Raw genomic sequence first — 6,679 nt, forward strand, 5'->3', positions numbered from 1 at the left:
GGTGGTGGGAGTGGGCCAGTGGAAGGTTTAGGGTGGAAGCAGTGAGAAACACTCCTGCTGATGCTGATGTCTTCAGTAAAGCAGGACACAGAGCTAGCACAGGCAGAGGGCAGGGGCTGGTGTAGGATTATCTTCCAGGAAGGCAGAAATCTGAATGGCCACAGCAGGCAGGCAAGGGTAGGATTGTCAGGAGGACAGTTCTGCCCTAGAAAGTGGTCACCCCAAGGGAAAGCATCTCTCCAGCTGTAGCACAGAGAGTCACATTTACCCAGGACTGGGGTTCACTGGGCAAGTCTGTGATGTGAGAAAGGTGCTCAAGGGAAGTGAACAAAAGGAGGAGAAGAGCCACCGGTGGGTAGGTGGTGAAGACAGGGAGTTGTGTGGCTCCCAGTGCTGGTGAAGGCAGCCGTGGTCCTCCTAACAGGAGAGGGCCAGAGAGCACAGTGTTGTAGCCCAGAGTGGGCTTCTGGAGGGTGGTGACAACAGGGACCATGCAGCAGGTGGCAGACCACAGGCCAAGGTTGATAGCCTGTGAAATCACATAGAGAGTCACATGCAGGATGTCATCAATAAAAATAAAACTGAAAAGAACAGTGTTCCGGCGTTACACAAGACAAGACTACGTCTTAAATCGTGAAACTTTTTCATACGTATGTGTACTAGATTATAATGTAAAATGGGTTTTTAAAGCTTTAAATTTTCCATTTTAACTGTTAAGTGTATAGTTCAGTAGCATTGATACATTTACATTGTTGTGCAGTCATCCACACTACCCTCCAAATTTCTCATAGAAACTTTGTACCCATAAAATGTATTCTTTACTGTGGTCATAGTTAAAAACATTTAAAAGGCACTGGTCAGTGGTCAGGAAAGGGATCCATCCTGGGGATCATGCATAGGGCAAAATTCTTGCAGGAGAGGGGGCAGTGAGCTCACAGGCCAGGGTACAGGATTCACCTGCATCACATGCATCAATCCCTTAGATTTTAAGGAAAAGATGTATTTCTGAGGATGAAGCTAGGAACCACAATGCCAAGCACAATAGGAAATCTGGTGCAAAAATATTCCAAGAATGCAGGAATCCAAAGAAATGGAGCAGAAATCATCAACGTGCCTAATGAGCACATAGTTATTTGGATATGTTAAATTCAAAATTCTGCAGCCACTAAAATCATTCATTAAAAACTGCAGTAAGAGTAAAATGCCCCTTCTCGAAGCAAGATACAAAATTACATAAACGTTGACTCACATAAAAATTGGGATTTTTTTTCAATAGAGGACAGGCTAAGATACTTGCTGTAGCAAAAACAACAAAAGCATAATATTTAAGACAATCTAAGGAATCTCTAAATTTTACAAGAGAAAGGAGCCCCCCTACACTCAGTTGCAAACTGAAGATCTGAAAGTTGGAAATAGAAGCTATGAAAGACTTAACAGTTAATGAAGAGTTGCTAACACTCCTCTGAAAAGTGCATCTTAAAAACAATCATGAGTTCCCCCTTTGCAGCCAGGTTTGTAAAAGAGGGGGAGCTGGAGACATTGCCAGGAGAATGGCTGAGTTCTGACAAATGGATAGTATCCAGAGACCTTCTAAGTACGGTAATAAATCAGATGCACATCCAAAGACGCTGAGAGATCTTTACAGATACACTGCATTGCAAAAAAGAAACAAGATCTAAAGAAGGCTATTTATAAAAATGTTATATACATTGTGACCTCAACACCGTGGTTTTTAAAAAATTATGTAACTTAAGAAACAACCTATAGTGGAAAGCTGTGGGGCCAAAAAAATAATGACTTGAGAGTCATAGAGGGATGGGGTGTGGACATGAAGATGGGATGGGCTGCCTGGGGGGGCCAGGAGGGCCACGTGGAGTATGGAGCTTCCTGTCGAATCCGATCTGGAGCATAAAGCCAGATGCAGAGGTTCTCAGGCAGAGTGACTGATGAGGAGGATGGAGTGGGCGAGCGCGGAGGACCCCGTATTCTGGGAACCGAGTCTGCGAGTGGTCCAGCCAGGGAAGCCCAAGTCCTGCGCACGGCCGACCCATGAGCCCCGCTTCGGCTCCGGAAGCTGCGGCCCTGACGTCCATGAGCCGACCCAGGCGTGCGGAGAGATCGAGTGGCCCGCGGGCTCCCCACCGCGGGGGAAGCCTGCGAGCGAAGACCGTGGGCTGAACACCCAAGTTCAGAACAGACCGCGCTTGCGCACTGCGATCCTCCTTGAGCCCGCCCCAGGGCCCGCCCCTCCGCGCAGGGCCCCGCCCCTAGGCCCTTCAACCCTCATAGGCTGGCTCCGAGGCCGCGCTCGGCAGGCCGGCCAATGGGAGCGCGGCGCGCCCCGCGGCACGTGCGCCCCCGCCCAGCCCGGTCGAGTGCGAGCGGGTCCAGCTCCGGGGCGCGGAGCGCGCGGGGAGGGAACGCGCGGGAGGGGCGGGGCACGGGGCGGAGCGCGGGCGGGGGGGCGCGCTGATTGGCCGACGCCGCGTTCCGAGGCCGTTAACGGCGGCGCGGCGGGGCCGCGGCTCCAAAACAAAGGGCAGGCTGCCCGCGGGGCGGCGGCGGGAGGATGCCTCGCGCCCTGCGGAGGCGCCAACGGCCGCAGCGCGTCCCGGGCCGCGCCGGCGCCGCCTGAGAGCCGAGCCCGCGCTGACCGGGGCCCGGGCCGGATGGGCGCTGCGGGCCGGGGCGCGGACCGCCGAGCGGCCGTGAGTACGGGCGGGCCTGGACACTGTTGCGCGGGCGGCTACTTTGTGGCGACCCGAGGCTCCTGCGACAGCGGGCGGGGCCCGGAGGCACCTGTTGGGCGTCCGGGCCGGCGGGCGGGGCGCGAGCGGGCCGCACCTGTGGATGTTTTTGTTCTGATTGGATTTTTTTGTTGTTATTTGGCTCACTCCGTGTTGGAGCAGACCACAAAGCCTGAGCTTTGATTTTGCCCTCCTTTCTTCCTTCCCTTCCCTGCCTCCTTCCCACTTCAGCCACGAAAAAAATTTACAGAGAGAATGAACTAGATGCCTGCTGGTAATGGGCTTTTCCCTCTTTAACAACAACAAAAAAATGTTGCGACCCGGAGTGAAATGAGGACAAAAGAGGGCCCCTAGGAATGTTTATTAGAAGAGGGGGATGTTTTCGAGTTACCCACAGAAAGATCGTGACTAAAATGAATTGTTCTCTGTATCAGTTCCCTGCTTGTAGCACTAGGATTTTTTTTTTTTTTTTTTTTTTTTTTTTTTTTTTAAGCACAGCTTGCAGGAGCCATAGCTTGGGGAACCTGCTCAGTAGGGTCCCCCTCCCCCAGGCCTGCCTCTGATTGACATCTTTGATGTCCAGATAATGTGCTGAGTTCCAGGATGGGGAAAAAAAAAAAAAGGCTATAATTTCATTTTGCAAAGATAATGGCTTTGGAAGACCTCAGTTTCCCCACCCCCAAGCTTTTTTGTTCAGTTGCATTTCTTCTTCCTCTTTCTGGCCAGAACACACGCTTTAACCTGTTGTTTCCTTTGCCAAGAATGTTATTCTTTCCACCCACCTCCCTCCTAAACTAAGCAAGCCTCAAGAGGAGGCTTACCTCCTCTAGGGAACTCTTCCAGGTGCCTCACCTGAGCAAGCCTGGCTCTCTCCCACACCTGTGCACGCTCCAGCCTCTGCTCCGTTCTAGTAGAAGAGTCCCTGCTCGGTGCCAGGAGCTGTGCTGGATGCTGGGGTGGTTGAGTTTTGTAATTGTGCGCTGATTCCCTCTTACCCCTGGCCCCAGGTTCTTGGGTGACAGTCGTGGTACACTTGAGGAATGCTAATACTGAAGCTCTCCTGGACCCTTATGCTTCCTTCCCTTGCATCTCACAGGGTTAGAGTGTCTTCTCCTTGCAGGAACCTCTCAGGGGTAGGACCAGAGCGAAATCCTGCCCCACCACAGACCTGTAGCGCGGAGTCTGGCTTCTTTTGGGCACTTAAGAAAAAAAATAGCTGAATAATCTTAATTACCAATCTGAGCAATGGCTTTTGCTTTGCTTTGCTTTTCTTTCTTTCTTTCTTTCTTTTTTTTTTTTTAAAGATTTCATCTTTAAGTAATCTCTACACTCAGTGTGGGGCTCCAGCTCACAACCCTGAGATCAAGAGCCACAGTCTGCACTGACTGAGCCATCCAGGAGCCCCTGTAGCCTTTGCTTTTTAAATGAACTTCTTGTTTTGTAATAACTTTAGATTTCTGTGAAAGTTGCAAGGATAGTCCAGATAGCCCTGGTATGCCCCACGCCTAGTGTTCCCCAGTGTTAACGACCCTCTCCTGTCATGGTGCTTTTGCCAACATGAGCAACTGAAATGGAGACATTCTTGTAGCCTAAGTCCAGACATTAAATCTTACCATTTTGAAGCCTTGGAATGTGTAAAGCTCTTTAGATTGGAAGCAGCATTCCTATAAAATCTCTTCCTGATTTTCCTGCCTGTCATCCCTAAGTTTCACAAGGACCTAGTGTCAAGGGACAGAGAGTGGAGAGGGCGAGGGGCTGCCATAGAGTTTGAATGTATCCCTCCGCACTCCCGGGAGACTGAGAAACTAGAATATGAAGAGGCAGTATTCTTAGTTATTCAGTAGCGTATATATCCACTTCGTCCTAGAGAGCTGTTCTGACGTGGGGAACCAATCCTCAGCCACTGGGAGTGCTTGAAATGCTGAGGTCAAGTTGCCAGTAGAATCTGCCTGGGTGGATTTAATGCCAGGAAGATATAAAATTGGCATTTCAAGAAGCTGCTGTGCCAAAGTTGAATAACACAGATTCTGTTAGCCTCAGAGCCCCCACACAAGAAAGGGAGAAAAGCCCTCTGGTTAACTAAGTCCATTTTGCCTATTTATTGCTATCACTTAATTTGTGAGGGCACGGCAGACTGCGTAATGACACCTATCCTCAACTTGCTGGGTTTTTTATTTTTGCCTTTTCCATGTGTTCTGTTAGAGCTACGTACCTGCTGTAACTTCAGTAGTGACTTACCTCTGTTTGTAGAAAATATGAAAACTTTGAAAAAGAAAAAAGCAGCAGCAATGGAAATCTTCCTCTCAAACTCTTCATTTGAGGTTCATTTAGTTTTCCATCTGTAGAAAAGTAGTTAGATCTGCTAATCAGTGAAACCTCTAGGGAGTGGAAATCTTGACATGAGATTTTGGGGGAGGTTGGAGAAAGTTCTGAACAACCAAGACATAGAGGGCTAAGGGTTTTGGAGAGGACAGCAGAGGTTGGATTCAGGAAGGAAGTCCCTGTTCCTTCTGTGATAGAAACCCTCTGAAAAGCTGTCTGCTGGTGAGAGAGAGATGGAAATCCTGGAGCCAACACAGTGTCGTCCCCACCCAGGGAACATCCTCTTAATCTGGCTCCTGAAGAGCCTCAGAACCAGAACCAGGACTCCTGGTGGGGAGATGCGCTTACCATCCCTCTGTCCTGCTGTCCTATAACGATGACACGACCTCTTGTGCGATTGTCTGGACCACCTTGTGAATCGCAATTTACCCACATTTTACAGATAAGGCAACAGCTTGGCTTGCGGTTCCCTGGCCACCAAACACGGAGCACAGTTTGAGCCAAGCTCTGTTGCAGCTTTGTCCCCCCTCACCCCCAGCAGCCTGTCTCTTGCCAAACCTCCCCTCCTGGGTCCCTTGTGCTGTCACCTGGCTTCCCAGTGTTGGCACTCTCACCCCCAAGCACTGGCCCCCTTCGATTGCTTTTTGCATCTCTGGTTTTTCCTTCTCTTGCTCCAACACAGGCCTTCAAATATTTGATTATGTCCTTATCCTGCCGTGTGTCCTGCTTCCATCAGCCTTCTGGGTCCCACCCTTTCAAGTGAGAAGGGCAGTGGTGTGCGTGTAGCTAGCAACTTGGTCTTTCCCCCTGTCAATAGCAAGCAAGCCAGTAAACTCTGCTAGGAAGTGTCCCCAGGCCCTGACTGTGGGGAACTTTGTTACTAGTGGGAGAAATACAAAAGAATGTATTACAGGTTGTTGGAAAAGAAGGGCTCAGTGCAAACACATTAATTATTAGCCTTGCAGGAGACAGATGGAGGAGGCAGAACCTAAGGCAGGGGGGTGGAGGGGTGAAGCCAGGACCTGGAGGGCAGAGGAGCTAGGCCATGAGGTGTTGAAGTTGCACAAACACCCCTGCCCGGATTCTGGAGAGGCTGTGGGGCTTCATCTGGGGCCAGACAGACAGGTGGTAGGACTGAGGAAATCCTGCTCCTCCCAGTGGGTCCACTGATCACCAAGCCTGCAGTCCCTGAAATGTGTGGAGAAGAGTGTTTCATCCTGTAACGCCAGTGAGAAGGCAGACCACGCGTGTGAAGGGAAGCTGGTTCCACCAAAGGCAAACTGGCCTCCTGCCATTGCCCTTTGACGTGAATCCCTCCAGGCCTTTCCACACCTGTGCTGTGTGTATGTGTGTGTGTGTGTGTGTGTGTGTGTGTGAGAGAGAGAGAGAGAGAGAGAGAGAGATTGAGAGAGAGAGAGAGTGAGTTTGAGTAGTTGGTACATACCTTCGGTATCAAAAATCTAAAGTCACCGGGATGCCTCGGTGGCTGTTGGTTAAGTGTCTCCTTCGGCTCAGGTCATGATTCCAGGGTCCTGGGATCGAGTCCCACATCAGGCTCCTTGCTCAATGGGGAGTCTGCTTCTTTTTTTTTTTTTTTTTTTTTTTTAAAG

At 50.3% G+C, this 6,679-nt stretch overlaps 1 protein-coding gene across 1 annotated transcript in view; it reads left to right on the top strand.

The window, feature by feature from the left end:
- The first annotated feature begins 2,477 nt into the window (after nucleotides 1-2,477).
- The window catches only part of YPEL1 (yippee like 1), a 24,248-nt gene continuing 20,046 nt past the window's right edge, over nucleotides 2,478-6,679 (top strand). The window contains exon 1 of the mRNA XM_059409002.1: nucleotides 2,478-2,708. The gene's annotated coding sequence lies outside the window, so the exon portion shown is untranslated. The remainder of the gene's footprint in view (nucleotides 2,709-6,679) is intronic.

The sequence above is a fragment of the Mustela nigripes genome, chromosome 8, assembly GCF_022355385.1.
Source record: "Mustela nigripes isolate SB6536 chromosome 8, MUSNIG.SB6536, whole genome shotgun sequence".
NCBI lineage: Eukaryota > Metazoa > Chordata > Mammalia > Carnivora > Mustelidae > Mustela > Mustela nigripes.